Source organism: Artemia sp. Qi Xiang Cuo, chromosome 20 (assembly GCF_049724085.1).
Source record: "Artemia sp. Qi Xiang Cuo chromosome 20, ASM4972408v1, whole genome shotgun sequence".
Lineage (NCBI taxonomy): Eukaryota > Metazoa > Arthropoda > Branchiopoda > Anostraca > Artemiidae > Artemia > Artemia sp. Qi Xiang Cuo.
The window spans coordinates 33,644,150-33,660,553 of record NC_142813.1 but is presented as its reverse complement, the minus strand read 5'-3'; the positions used below and the strand labels follow the sequence as shown (position 1 = coordinate 33,660,553).

The 16,404-nt window shown below is 36.1% G+C and overlaps 1 pseudogene; it reads right to left on the bottom strand.

Annotated features, from left to right (window-relative positions):
• Positions 1–8,463: 8,463 nt before the first annotated feature.
• Positions 8,464–8,918, bottom strand: LOC148940126 (ubiquitin-conjugating enzyme E2-17 kDa pseudogene; annotated as a pseudogene).
• Between the last annotated feature and the right edge of the window lie 7,486 nt (positions 8,919–16,404).

The window sequence follows — 16,404 nt, the reverse complement described above, 5'->3', positions numbered from 1 at the left end:
TAAGGGGCCCAAAGAAATGAATCTGAGAGGGACATTTATCTGACAAAACTGGGACCAAGTGTTCCTACAACGACAATCTTAGAATGTACGGAACTTTCCAAAAATATAGTATTCAGTCGATAGGGCGACGTTATTCCTGACTTCATTCGCCCCAAAGGACGAAAAAAGGGAAATATGGCCACGAAATACGAATTTCTTGTTTGGTGATGAATGTGAAACACTAACGGTGGGACATAACTTGAATCTGATAAATGTCACAATAAGATGGCCAGAGCTCAAAGAGCTTGAATTGACAAGCATCAAAGTGGATGTTGAAAATGAATTAATGCAAATAAAAGAAGAAATTTGATGTTGTATTACACTTAGAAAAATAGATCTATTCTTAATTATTTGAAAAAAACTACGTTTTCTAAAGAGTTAAAGAGGCTGAGTCACAAGTTCGAACCTTAAAACGTACAGGGATTAGGAGGTGCAGTTGGGGGGCTGCCACCCCCCTAACCCCCGCTTCCGTATATGAAAGGGGCTGTGCCCTCCTCAACGCCTCGCTCTTTACGCTAAAGTTTGACTTTCTTACAACTCTTTTTTTTAAACAATAAAAACTTTAGCGTAAAGAGCCAGATCGGATTGAGCTGAAATTTCAAGGATAAGCTCCCGGGCCCTAGAAAAACTTAACCTCTAAATTTCAGCCCAATCGGACAACGTTAAAGGGGGGCTGTGGTGGGAGGGTCGAAACTTCCGGCCCAGTTTACCCCATGAAGATAAAGTCGGAGGAGGATGAAATTTCGTAAGTTTCTTTTTTTGAGCTTGGGCTACAAAATGCGATCTCCACCGTCTCTCTGCGACCTCTAGGACCGGAAATCGCTTAACATTGTGGTGGGTCGCCTCTTTAAAGAGGCACAAGTGTGCCTCCTTGATGCAAAGTTTAACGCTTAGCTTGACTTTTTTAAATGATTAAGACTCGAAGAAGTACAAACGCAGCTACATATCCTCTCTTTATTATAATTAAGCTTTTATTCCAAATTGATTTTGTAGACAAGTTCTCTCTAAAGTGCGCTGTATTTCCCAAAAGAATATTTAATGTAAACAACGTTTTAGTTGGATTCACCATATATTTAATTCTTTCCCTCAAAATTAAAGAATTTAAAAAAAATAAATGATTGGAGTTACAAAAGTACTACAGCGAATTAAACGAAGTGAAGATTTACAAAAAAAAACATAATAAGCGCAGAAAAATAATTGAAAAGAATGCATCAAACAAAAATAAGAAAAAATAATTAAAATATCAAGTGGTTTATTAAACTCTGGAAAAGAAAGAAAAGGTTATATGTTGAGAATTTTTTCTTTACGGTAGAGGTTATCCAATTGAATCTTAGCTATTTCAAGGGATTATTAATTGTAAATTCTGATTCTTCTTCAATGTGATTGAAAACAAATTTTAAAACCGAGTGAAAAATTACAATATCCAAAATAATAAATGAAAATTGGTGAAAGAGCAACAATCGGTCATTTTGTATCGATTGTTGAGGTCTTAAAGATCAAAGATATCTGCTTTTTTTGTTTATTTTTTTTTTCGAATTACATTGTTTATCATCATTTTCCATGCAATCTCTCGCAACTTCAGACATAATTGTTTTGCTATAGGGAATCTGCTTATGATTTGGATGCTTGATACAAAATTTATTAAACCTTAAAACAGAGCTTGGACTTTTGGAAGTTCTTCAGACTTATAAAGAGGGTTTTTGAAAGAAATTGGCTTCTGTTTCTGTTGTTTTCTTCGGCTCTGAAGATTAATGTGACGTTTACAGATTTTTGTTTAGATTTTAGATCTGTTTTTCTAGTGCTACAAACTTTTAATGGTATTAGATTTATCTGTATGTACTCTGTATAGAATATAGTTTCCTTGGTACCCCATTTAGTGTGCACTAATTTGGTTATTCATTTTCTTGCCTCGTTTTTTGTATCTTAATAAAATCTCAACTTCTCCTTTTGTATTTCTATTTTATACCAATAAATACTTTGAAATTGAATAAAAAATTTTAAGAACAACTGAAATCTGTTGAAATATTTTCACATATACAGCACGCACGCTCTGTCTCTCATACATATTTAATGAAAGCAAGATTATACAAACCTAGTCGCAAAAAATTTATTGAGTATCCCAATAAGCATCTTTCAATTTTTGGAAATTTTCTTTTGTTAAATCTGAAAGTACCTAGGACACAAAAATTCAAAAAAAAAAATTTGCCCCCTAGACCTATCTTAGGTCTGTTCATACCTGAAAACCGTGTGTTTCTTTCGGTTGTTTCAAAATTATAAAATTTGTAGGGTAATACCATATTTTCGTCAGTGTTGCCACGTTAAACCATGAAATTAAATAAGTAAAACTAATTTTGTGGCTTTTATCCATATTTCCTTTTTTTTCAATTTGGTGCCTGCACTTACCAAAAACTGCTGAACTGCATATTGAGGTATTTCTCACTAAAATTGAATCCCGATTTGTTATTAATTTTTTTTCTATTTTTTTAAGATACACGGTTGTATAAGTTTTCATTTAACCAGCTCAAATGATCAAACTTTATTTCACTGTCCTTGGTACTTCAACGACCTAAAATTTAAGGCTTTTGCCCCAATAGTCGAACGTTTTTCTTCTGTTTTCTCTTTTTTTTTCTTTCTGTTTGGTCTTCAAGATGAAAGAGTATTGTTGTTTATTTTGTTATTATTTTAACTTCCAAAATGAAATGTTACTAAATCTGTCAAAGCTTGGGCTTTAAGTAGAAGCTGAAGGATAACTTAACGAATTGTTATCGTGAAAAGCAGTTATCAGTGTATTTGATTCTTTTGAGTTCAAGCAAATAAAAAAATTCCGAGGTACTATTGTTCCGCGGCAAACGGAGAAAATAAATACACCAAAACCGATCAACAAATTTTTCTGTATAAAACGCAGTCATGTGTGTTGCACCGTAGATGTGACTATTGGAGGACTTATTCAATTGGGAATTGAGAGGGCTAGTACCCTTATTAATAGTAAAAGTCGATCGGATGGCAAATGCCCCCTTCCCCCTCCCTACGTCCATTATTTCCCCAAACACTTCCGATCAGCATTTTTATATAGCCATTTTGTTGAACGTAGTTAAAGGGTCTGGAAATTATGTTACTGAGTAGGACAACCCCCTCACAGTCATCAGGGCCAAGGTTGTAAGTTATGAACAAATAAGTAGAACAACAGGGAAATTTTTTACAAGACAGTGGAACGCAACTTTAAATGAATATTTCGACCCTATATCCAAAGGCCGTCCTCAGCAAAACAGACGAAGAGGATAAAAACAATATACAAGATACTTTCATTAAAATTCAATCATTAAAACTGAAGTTTTTTTTTATAAAATGTTTTAAAACAGCCCTAATATCATTACTTCAAGGAAGTTACTAAATCTGTCCTAAATTGAGTCCTGGTTGAACTTCCTTGAAGTAATGATATTAGGGCTGTTTTAAAACATTTTTTTCTTTTAAAAACCTTCAGTTTTAATGATTGAATTTTAATGTAAGTTTCTTTTATATTGTTTTTATTCTCTTCTTCTGTTTTGCTGGGAACTGCCCTTGGATATAAGGGCTAAATATTCATTCAAAGTTGTGTTCCACTGTCTTGTATAAAAATTTCCTGTTGTTCTGCTTATTGTTTATGATGGAAAGGCAGTGTGGTCTTCGTCACTATTTGTAAGTTATGCCCTGGGGGCATATAATGCTTTTATAGAAAGTGTTGTCGTAAAAACTTCAAAGAGGGTTCTTTCGACTGGAAATTCAGAGGGCTATTGTCCTTTTTGATAGTCAAAAATGATTGGAGGGAGAATGGCCCCCCCCCCCACGCCCATCATTTCTCCAAACATTTCCGATCAACATTTTCATAAGGTCATCTTGTTGAACGTAATTTAAAGGTCTGGAAATTATACCTTTAAGGAGGATAACTCTCCCCCCATAGCCTTCAGGACAAAAGGGTCGTAAATTATGCCCTTGGGGCATAAAAGGTTTTTATAGAAAGTTTTCTTTTAGAAGCTTCAGAAAGGGCTCATTTGATTGGTAATTGAGAGGACTAGTGCCTTTTTTATTAGTCGAAGATGATCAGAGGGCAAATTCTCCCCCCCCCCTCACGCTTATCAGTTCCCCAAACACTTTCAATCAAAGTTTTAATATAGCCATTTTGTTCAGCCTATCAGAAAGGTCTGGAAATTATTTCTTTGGGGATAATAGATCCGTTCAGGGCAAGGGGTGTAAGTCATGCCCTTGGAAAATACATGGTTTTTATAGAAAGTTTGGTAATATAAACTTCAGTGGGGGCTCATTGGATTTGTAATCAGACGCTCTATTGCTCTTTTTAAGAGTCAAAATGATCAGAGGGCAGCAACCCCCTCCCCCTATACACACGTCACATTGTCCCGAAATGCGTATAATAGAAATTTTGAGATAGCCACTCTATTCAAATTAGTTTAAATATCATATTACAAGGCTGTTGGGATTGAAAAAAAACAAAAACAGAGATTAGGGGCAGGAGTTGTAAGTTATGCCGAGGGGGTATTTAAAGTTTTATGGAAGGGATGGTTGTTTAACTGCAGAATAGGATCAGTCTTTCTCCCTGAAAAGGACCATATCAATATAATACGAAAAGAAATTAATCAAGAAAACATAAAAGATAAAAACTTTTAAAAAATGTAAAGAACTCCATTAAACCAAAAATGAACAAAAATAGAATCAAATAATCTACCAAGCATACAACTACCACAAGTATCAATAAATAAATGAAACCCAAAACAAACAGAAAATAAAATAAGTCAAACTCAAAACGAGCAGAAATTAATCTGAGTAGGGTTCTAAACCCTATGCTTTTTAAAAGCTAGAATATAGTTTGCTCTTAACTTACGACCCTTGTCCTGAAGGCTAAAGGGGGGGGGGGGAGGTTTGTCATCATCAAAGATATAATTTCCAGACCTTCCAACTACGTTGAACAAAATGACCTTATCAAAATATTGATCAGAAATGATGGGCGTGGGGGGATTCTCCCTCCAATTACTTTCGACTCTTAAAAAGAGCACTAGAGCGTCTGATTACCAATCCAATGAACCCCTCCAAAGTTCATATGACTATGCTTTCTATAAGAACCTTAAATGCCCCCAGGGCATAACTTGAAAACCTTACCCTGAGGGGTGTGGGGGGGGGGGTTATCATCCTCAAAGACATAATTTCCAGAACTACGTTGAAAAAAATGGCTATCTCAAAATTTTGATTAGATGTGTTTGGGGAAATGGTGGGCATGAGAGGGGGCTAGTTGCCCTCCAATCAGTTTTGACTAGCCTATTAAAAAGGGCACTGCCCCTTTCAATTTCGATCTGAATGAGATCTTTTTGAAGTTTCTATGACAATATTTTCTATAGAAAAAACTTACATTACCCCAGGGCACAACTTACAACCCTTGCGCTGAGGGCTGTAAGGTGAGTGTCATCCTCAAAAACATAATTTCCGGACCTTTCAATTACGTTGAGCAAAATGTCTATCTCAAAATTTTAATTGGATGTATTTGGGTAAATGGTGGGTGTGAGAGGGGGGTTAGTTGCCCTTCAATCACTTTTAACTACTAAAAGGCCAATAGCCCTTTGAATTTCCAACGAATGAGCCCTTTTTGAAGTTTTTTACGAAAATACTTTGTATAAAAAACATTTTATTCTCCCAGGGCATAACTTACAACCCCTATCCAGTGGGGTTTGGTGGGGGAGGTTGTCATCCTCAAAGACATAATTTCCAGAATTTCAACTACGTTGAACAAAACACCTATCTTAGAATTTTGATTGGATGTGTCTGGGGAAATGTTGGGCGTTGGAAGGGGGTTCGTTGCTCTCCAATCACGTTCGACTATTAAAAAGGGCACTAGCCCTTGCAATTTCCAATCAAATGAGCTTTTTTTGAAGTTTCTACGACAATACTTTCTATAAAACCGTATATGACCCAAGGGCATAACTTGCAATCCTTGCTCTGAGGTTTCTGAGGGGTTTATCACCCTCAAAGATCTAATTTCCAAAACTTTCAATCACGTTAAACAAAATGGATATTTCAAAATTTTGATTGCTTTTCTTGGGGGGAATGGTGGGCGTGAGAGGGGGGTTAGTTGTCCTCCAATTACTTTCAACTAATAAAAAGGGCACTAGCTTTTTGAATTTGCCATCGAAGACTGTGGGGGGAGTGTACTGCTCAAAGATATAATTTCCGGACCTTTCAACTATGTTGGACAAAAAGGCTGTCTCAAAATTTTTATTGGATGTGTTTGGGAAATGGTGGGCGTGGAAAGGGTGTTAGTTGCCCTCCAATCACTTTCGATTATTCAAAAGCGCACTAGCCATTTCAATTTCCAATCAAAGGAGCCTTTTTTGAAGTTTCTAAGACAATGCTTTCTATAAAATAACCTTATATGCCCCCAGGGCATAACTTACAACCCTTGCCCTGATGACTATGGGGAGGGGGCTGTCATCCTCAAAGACCTTGTTTCTAGAACTTTCAATTGCGTTGAACAAAATGGATATCTCAAAATTTTTGTTGGATGTTTTTGGGGAAAATTTGGGTGTGAGAGGGGGTTAGTTGCCCTCCAATCACTTATGACTATTAAAAAGAGCACTAGCCCTTTGAATTTCCAATCTATCGAGCCTTTTTTGAAATTTTCACGACAACGCTTTCTATATAAACCTTATATACCCTCAGGGCACAACTTACAGGACATCCTCTGAAGGCTGTGGGGGGAGTATCCTCCTCAAAAACATATGTTCTATCTGGAAATCAACTACGCTGAACAAAATGGCTATCTCAAAACTTTGATCGGATGTGTTTGGGAAAATGGTGGGTGTGGAAGGGGTGTTAGTTGCCTATTAAAATCACTTTTGACTATTAAAAAGAGCACTAACCATTCCAATCGAATGAGCCTTTTTCGCAGTTTCTACGACAACTCCTTCTATAAGAAGTGCCCTGGCCAAAACCAAAAAAAAAAAAAAATAAATACATTGTGCCAACATCGTTCGTTACTTAGGCAAGGAGATTGCAAAGTCTATGATATTTAATACATAAATTAGTATATTTTTCTCGGAATATTCGCCTCGTATTGTGTAATGAAGTTTTCGAGACTTTGTACTCAAGAAGGTTAAGATTTATTGCTTCTAGAGTAGCTATTCAAATTCTCGTGGCATTTCTGTGGGATACCTTACATTCTATGGGATCTAACAAAATGAACAATTTCATGTTTAAAATGCCTTTAAAACCTCTTGCAAATGAAAATCTCATCCTCTCACTTTCAGATGGTCCTGGATCTTCTAGAGCTTCTTCAGGGACGTTCATTTCCTCCGAGATCCGAATTTTCTGGTAGATCCTCTCTACTAGGTTTAACATTTATGCTGTTTTCTTTTCCTGTTAGCTAACAATTTCTGTTAGCTAACAATTCTGTTTCCGCCGTCCCAACAAATATCTGTTAGCTAACATTGTTAGCAAATAGTTGGACGGCTGAAAAACCCCTGAAGATGATAGCCAGGATTTTTCTTAGAAACGAAAATAAGTACACTCAAAATATTTGAAAGTGCATTTTGGCAAAAGGCTTATGTAAAATCTTTTGGCTGTTTTTGCAGAAATCAGCAGATTTTGAAGTTTATGCTAGGAAATTAATATTTTTTTCAAACACAAATACCCCCCCGAAAACGCAAAAAAAACAACAATACAACGAAATTTTGTTACGCAAAAATATCAATACAGCAAGCATTTTGTTATGATCTTTTCCTGCCCCATTTGAGGAGGAAAATGCCCACTTTTACGCTTAAATAGCCGACAAATGTATAAGAGCAACCAATAAAAAACATTCAATGTTTACCAATAAAACAATAGCGTTTGACGGGCTAACACAGAGAACTAAAGTAAAAACACAACAAAGGTTAAATTCAAAGTGAGAACTGACCCTATGAGCTGGTTAGAAACCAAACTAGCAAAGGGCTAATGAAACCAAGTGGTACTTCAAAAAACTCAATTTTCTATTTGTCTAATATTTCTGTTTATTTCTATATATTTATTTCTATATATTATTTCTATTCTATTTTTATTTCTATTTATTTCAATTTATCATAAATATATATTTCTATTTGCTTATTCCCAATTTACAACACGTCAATAAAAATCATCTAGACAACAGTTTTGAGTGCAGCTGTGTATGCCTTGATTGTAGTTCCAATACCCATGTCAACGAAACAATCTCCTATAAACACAACATGTCCACCTATTATGGCTGGGTCAGTTTTCATGGTCAACTTAATATTTTGACATGGTTTCAGGAAGCCCTTCAGAGCCACTTCCAAATCATAGTATGCTGTGAGATCACTCATGTCACTCTTACTATACAGTTCGTCACCAAAAACTGTTTGAAAAAACAAAACACATAAGAATTTAATCTTGAATCAGTTGGTCCCGCTCTGTTCAACAGTGGCTTTGATTCGCTCTTCATACTCTCTTCTGTTTTGTTTGTATAGCTGAGCAGCAAGTGGGTTTGCAGCGGAGTTGGGGTTTGGATCTGTCAGCAATGACTGAATAGAAATGAGAAGTGCTGATACATTATAAACGGGCGTCCATCTGTTCTGCAAAATATCTAAGGCGACTCTACCATCAGAATAGACATTAGGGTGAAACATGTTTGAAACAAACTTTACAGTTGGTGGTTCATTTGGATATCCTTCAGTAAATTCAATTGTTAGTTTGAAAATTCCATCTTCAAACGGGGTGTCGTCTGGTCCAAATATAACAGCATTCCATATCATAATATCATTTTCAGTGGGCACACAACTTACACCATCAGAGGGATCTTGTAGTAGTCTTTTGACTTCTTGCATTAATCTCCTTCTCGCAGGTGTAGACACATTTCTTACACTTCTCGTCTGATATAACGTCAGATCTTGTAATTGCAGTATTGTTGGAATTGATTCCTCTGGTGCAAGAACAGATGTTTCAGGGACTCGAAGCGGCTCAAAGACAACACTAGGTATAGGTGGATCAGCAATGGGATTGACGGTTATCGCCAGATTAGTTGGAATTTTGGAGTACAATACTTGGCTATAAGATACTTCAACACCTTCAATTGTTTCTTCGTTTTCTTCATTAGTACATATGACAGAAGCTTCAATAACAAGATTTTTAGTATCCATGTTGATTACTTTTTTCTAATAATTGATGTTGCATGGGGAACCACGAGTTATATATATAGAAAATGACGTCATGTTTGTTGCCAAGCTATGACGTTTATCTAAGACATTATGTTACTGTGTATATAATACTAAAATGACGTCATACTTACAGTACTGCCAAAATGTATTTAAAAAAAACCCAATTTTGATACATTTTTTAAAGTTTTTTGGAATTCTTATAAGAAATTCATCTTATATTTTGCTTTCTCTTTATCAACACAATTTTACGCGTGGAGATGTTAAGAGTAATTGTCTGGGTAAATTTTCACCAGGATTGAATTGTTTAGGGAATAAATCTGTGGGGAGGAGGGATTTCTCCGTGGAGTTATTGTTAGATTTCCTGGTATTATTTAAAAAATAAACATAAATTAAATAAAAAAAACAAGTTTTTTTTTAACTGAAAGTAAGGAGAAACATTGAAACTTAAAACGAACAGAAAAGTACTAAAAACCAAACGAAAGTACTACGAAACTTTAGCATAAAATGCGAGGTGTTGAGGAAGAGAAATCCCCCCTCATATATGTAATAATTTCTCTTCGTTTTAGGTTTTAGTATTGCTCCTTACTTTAAGCTGAAAAACTTTTTTCTTACTTAATAAACTAAACATCCCGTAATCTTCAATTGCTGTGGCCAAGGAGTTTGCCTTTCTCCTAATATCATTGGCAAATGGAGGATTACCACAAAGATCTCTCACCTCTCACCGTGTTATACAGAGCTTTTTCGCTATCAAAGGAGGCCTAGTAAGAGATTCTTCAGGCCTTGAAAGACTCTCGAGGAGCAAGCTCCAGCGTTTGGTTAAAAGCTGATTAGAGTATGTAGACGCAGGAGTTCTACAAATGGGATCATTCTTGGGACTGAAGGCTTTGCTGCATCACTGACCACCAATTTTAAGCTGTTGCAGTCACAAGGGACACAAATTACTCTTTTATTTTTTGATAATTCATTTCTACAACCCACAATGTTAGCCCTTCCTGTTGGTCTTGTTGCACTAGCTTTAGCCCGGGGGTGATCGTGTCGAATTAGTGATCCTAGGCAATCGAGAGCGAAAGAAAAGATTGGAGGGCAACTAGCCCTGCTCCTACGTCCCTTTTTTCCTAAAGACATCCCGTCAAAATTTTGATATGGCAATTGATTCAGCATAGTTAAAATGTTCAATAACTTGGATTCCTGGTATAATGTGAAAAAAGTATCAGTAATTAAATAAAAGCATAATGGCTGTTTCAATATAAACAGCTTTAGACAGCAAGAAATTAACTGCAAAACAAGCATATAATTGCTGCTCGTTTTGAGTTTGACTCGGTTATTTATTGTAATTTCTATTCGTTTCGGTTTTCATTTATTCATCGATGCTGATTTGTGGTAGTTTCACGCTTGGTAGATCATATGATTTTATTTTTGCTCATTTTTGGTTCATTGGAGTTCTTTACTTTTCTTTGAAAAACTTGTTTTGTAGAAAAAAGTTTTTTTTTAATTAATTTCTGTTCGTTTTATATTGACATAGTCTTTACAGGGGAAAAGAAATTAATTCTTTAAATCTCTTTGTTTTTTAAAGACTTTATAGTTTGGCCTGCTATTTGAATGCTGGAAAAAAAAATTCAGCAATTTTTAACAACATACACTCTTTTAAAAATATTGACACAAATAGTAGTGTTTAATTTAGTTTCATACCTCCTCTAGTTGACCTGAAATAGAAAACTTGATATCATTCGCAAAAAAAAATCTGTTGACTTTCTTTGATAGCTTTGATACACTTACACTATTTTGGTTTGGTTAAATTTTAAGAGCAGAAGTAGCCCTGACAGTTTGAACATAATACCCTCTGTCGTTCTTGGGATACTGCTGGGATGCCTTATTGGGAATTAGTATAAACACAGTGCATTTTGATTTAATCTTAAGGCAACATTTCATTTTTAAACATAACAGGAAAATTGGAGGGTGGGCGTAGGTGGGGGACTAGTTGCCCTCCAATCACGTTTGACTATTAAAATAGCATTAGCCCTTTCTATTTATAATCAAATGATCCTTTTTCGAAGTTCCTAAGACAACTCCTGCGATACGAAGTGCCCTGATCTAAACAAAAAAAAAAAAAAAAAGAGAAAAAAATAATAATACATTGTACCGACATCGATCTTTACTATAAAAATGACAAGCTTTCCAATCACATTCGACTATTAAAAAGGGCACTAGCTTTTTCAGTTTCCTCTCGAATCAGCCCTTTTTGAGTTTCTACGACAACACTTTCTACAAACATTTTATATGCCCCCAGGGCATAAATTACAATCCTTGCCCTCAGGGCTGTTAGGGGGTTGTCATCCTCAAAGACCTGATTTCCAGAACTTTCAACTACGTTAAAAAAAAATGGCTATTTCAATATTTTAATTGGATGTGTATGCGGAAATGGTGTGCGTTAGAGGGGTGTTAGATGCTCTCCCCTCACTTTCAACTATCAAAAAAAGCACTAGTCCTTTCAATTTCCAATCGAATGAGCCCTTTTGAAGTTTCTTCGACAACACTTTAATTGAAAACCTTATATGCCCCCAGGGTATAAATTACAACCTATTGCATGCGGGCTGGGGGGAGGGGGTTGTCAGCCTCAAAAACCTTGTTTCAAGAAGTTTCAACTACGTTAAAACAATTCCTATCTCAAAATTTGATTGGAAGTGTTTGGGGAAATGGCGGGCGTGAGAGGGGGGTTACTTGCCATCCAATCAATTTTGATTATCAAAAAAGGCACTAGCCCTTTCAATTTCATTCGAACGAAATGGCTATCTCAAAATTTGATTGGACGTCTTTGGGGAAATGTTGGGTGTGAGAAGGGTGTTAGTTATCCTCCTATCACTTTTGACAATTAAAAAGGGCACAAACCCTTCTAATTTCCAATCGAAAGAGCCCTTTTTGAAGTTTCTACTACATTACTATCTTTAAAAACCTAATATGGCCTCAGGACATAACTTATAACCCTCGCCCCAAGGCCTCTGAGGGTGTTATCATCCTCAAACACCTAATTTCTGAAACTTTTAACTACGTTGAACAAAATGGCTATCTAAAAATATTGATTGGATGTGTTTGGGGAAAAGGTGGGTGTGAGAGGGGGTTAGTTGACCTCAAATCACTTTCGACTATTAAAAAGGGCTTTAGCTTTTTGAATTTCCAATCGAATGAGCCCTTTTCTAGTTTCTACGACAAGGCTTGCAATAAAAACCTTGTATGCCCCCAGGGCATACCTTAAAACCACTGCCCTGAGGACTGGGGGGAGGTTGTCATCCTCAAAAACCTAATTTCCAATCACTTTTGATTTTTAAAAAGGGAACTAGCTGTTTCAATTTCCAATCGAATGATTCCTTTTTGAAGTTTGTACGACAATGCTTTCTATGCAAAAAAAACCTTATACGCCCCTAGGGCATAACTTACAACCCCTGCCCTGAGGGCTGTGGGGGAGTGTCATCACTTTCGACTATTAAAAAGGGCACTAGCCCTTTGAATTTCCAATCGAATGAAACCTTTTTTAAGTTTCTACGACAAGGCGTTCAATAAAAACCTTGTATGCCCTCAGAGCATAACTTACAACCCTTCCCCTGTGGGGTGTGGGGGGGGGTATCGAATGAAACCTTTTTCAAGTTTCTACGACAAGGCGTTCAATAAAAACCTTGTATGCCCTCAGAGTATAACTTACAACCCTTACCCTGAGGGGTGTGGGGGGAGTATCATCCTCTTATATATAATTTCCTGACATTTCAACTACTTTGAACAAAATGGATATCTAAAAATTTTTATTGGATGTGTTTGGATAAAGGTCGGCGTGGAAGGGGTGTTAGTTGCCTTCCAATCACTTTCGACTATTAAAAAGGGCACTAGCCATTTCAATTTCCAATCAAATGAACCCTTTTTGAAGTTTCTACGACAGCGCTTTCTATAAAAAAAAACCTTATATACCTCCAGGGTATAACTTACAACCCATGCCCTAAGGGCTTTGGGGGGGGGGGTGGTTGCCTTTAAGTTGTCTTTCAATCACTTTAGACTATTAAAAAGGACATAAGTTACTCAATTTTCCAAGCGAAAGAGCCCTTTTCGAAGTTTCTACGACAACTCCTTCGATACGAAGTGCCCTGGTTTAAGACCAAGAAAAGAAAATACATTGTGCCCACATCGTTCTTTACTTAGGTAGTGCAATTGCGCAGATCTATTGCGCTGCTTATGATAAATTAAGCTTTTTTGTTTGTTTTTAAGATTGGTTGTAACCATTTGAATGACGGCAATATTGTTAGATTGATTTTCCAATTATCAAACAGTTCGTGGTAACGAACTGTAAGTTAGGAGCGATGCGGCTCAATAGTAACCGAAACTCTAAAAAACGGATACCAATGCATACATTAAAAGAACTGGATTTTTATGCTGATTTTAAACATAGAAGTTTCATAAAGTTTATTCTTACCCATCAAAAAATTTTGAGCCTGAGAAAATTTGCCTTATTTTTGAAAAAAAGGGCGAAAGACTCCCTAGAATTAATAGAATCTTAAATTAAAGCATCAGATTCAGCGTATCAGAGACCCTTCTGTAGAGGTTTCAAGGTCCTATCTGAAAAAAATGTGGAATCTTGTATTTTATGCCAGAAGAAAGATCACGGATGCGTGTTTATGTGTTTTTTTTTGTATGTTTTCTCCAGAGGTGACGGTATAGACCCAGTGGTCCTAGAATGTCACAGGAGGGCTCATTCGAAGGAAATTTAAAGCTCTAGTGTCCTTTTTAGTGACCAAAAACCTGGAGGACATTTAGGGCCTCTCCCACGCTCATTTTCCCAAAGTCACTGGATCTGAGTTTTGAGATAGACATTTTGTTCAGCATAGTTGTAAAGCCCAGTAACTATGTCATTTAGGAAACATTAATCCACCAAAGCCCCTAGGGAAAGGTTTGTAAGTCAGGTAATGTGCCCATTGTTTACGTATAGCATTTCATTTTGGAAAGTATAAAGACATCTTTGGGGGAGGGGGAAAATTTTCTGCTGGGCGATTATCTACGGGAATAATTTTCCTTCGGGAGGGAAGCTCCTGCGGGTAAAATTTCTATAAGAAGTTTTACCCTGGGGGAATTTGCCAAGATTCCAATCCATTTTTTTCATCTTAGTTTCTCTTTGCTGATTCAGTTTTACATGTGAAGATATTAAGAGGAAATGTTCGGGGGAAATGTCAATCGGGTTGCAATCGTCTAGAGTATCTTTCTGTAGGTGAGGGATTTCATGTGGGAGAAATTCTCCATGGGGGAGTTTTCCACAGGATAAGTTCTTCAGGGGGAATTTTATGCGGAGTACTTTTCTACTAGGGGGGGGGATTTTCGACCGAGGGAAGATTTTTGGCATGATTTTAAATACAATCAGAAACTATTGTATTTCACCGTTCGCCTGCAAGTTTAGCAAACTTGTTGGTCATCTGTCAATCTAACAGATCTAAGACCAAGATTTAATTCCGCCTGGTCTAAGAGACCTAAAGTCTTAAAGTTCTTTGAAAACACCTCTAATTTAAATTCAGCAGGCCTTGCGTTTGATCAATCTTTCTTAAAAAATTGAGTAAAGAGTTAAAAATCTTAGCGTAAAGAGCGAGCCGCCCTCATATGCCGAATAATTGATGCTCGTTTGAAGCCTTGATGTTGTTCCGTACTTTCAGTTGAAACAGCCGTAATGTTCTTATTTAATTGCTGATTGTTTTTCAAATTACGCCCGGAAATCCATGTCATTGAACATTTTAACTATGCTGAATCAATTGCCATCTCGAAATTTTGATGGGATGTCCTTAGGAAAAAAAAGAAACGTAGGAGCGGGGCTAGTTGCCCTCCAATCTTTTCCTTCACTCAAAAAGGACACTGGGAATCTGGATTTTTGATCAAATGAACCCTCTCTCGATCTTCTCGGATCACTAGTTCGTTAAAAATCACCCCCGGACCAAAGCTAATATAGCAAGACCAATAGGAAGGGTAAACATTCTGGGTTCCAGAAATGAATGATCAAAAACTAAAAGAGTATGTTTTGTCCTTTGTGACTGTCACTGCTAAAAACTTGGTGGTTAGTGATGCAGCAAAGTCCTCAGTTCCAAGAGTGATCCTATTTGTAATTAAATAAAAAAAAAACAAGTTTTTTAAACTGAAAGTAAGGAGCGACATTAAAACTTAAAACGAACAGAAGTTATTCTGTATATGAAAGGGCTGTCCCCTCCTCAACGCCTCACTCTTTACACTAAAGTTTTTTATTGTTTTAAAAAATAAAGTTGTGAGACAGAGTCAAACTTTAGCGTAAAGAGCAAGGCGTTGAGGAGGGGACAGCCCCTTTCATATATGGAATAATTTCTGTTTGTTTTAAGTTTTAATGTTGCTCCTTACTTTCAGTTTAAAAAAACTAATTTTTTTATTTAATTTCTGATCGTTTTTTAGTTAATGCAGCTTTTATTTTGGCTCACCGTCATTGAATAAGTAAACAAAATTTGCATAAAAATTTTACTATTTTTTTGCTAAATGGCTGTCTCTAAATTTGGTTCTGACGTAATTTACAAATTAACTTACGTAACGAACTTCTATATTCGTATATTTTTCTTCTGGAAAAAAAATAAAAAGTTGCAGATTTTTGCAGATATGAGCTTAAAACCTATGTAATAGGGTTTTCTGATACGCTGAATCTGACGGTGTGATTTTCATTAAAATTCTTTCACTTGTAGGGGATGTTTCCCCCTTCTTTAAAAATTAGGTAAATTTTCTCAGGCTCGTAGCCTTTGATGAGTAATACTAAACTTAATAAAATTTATATATTTAGAATCGTCATTATAAGCCAATTCTTTTAATACATTTATTGATACCAAAATTCCATTTTTTAAAGTTTCGGTTACAATTGAGCCGTATCGCTTGTTTTTTTTATTGTTTTTTTTTATTACGTATATGTTATAACGTATATGAGGGGGTTCTCCCCGTAGTCAATAACACGCTCTTTACTTCAAAAGTTAAAAAAAAATTTAATTCACAAACCCCTGAACCACAAAGGCCGTTTAATTAGAATAGATAGCTCTTTTGAAAGCACTAAAAAAAAAACTGTAGCTTAAAGAGCGATGTATTGACTTGGGGGAGAACACCCTCATATACGTAATAATTTCTGTTCGTTTTAAGTTCTAATGTTGCTTCTTAC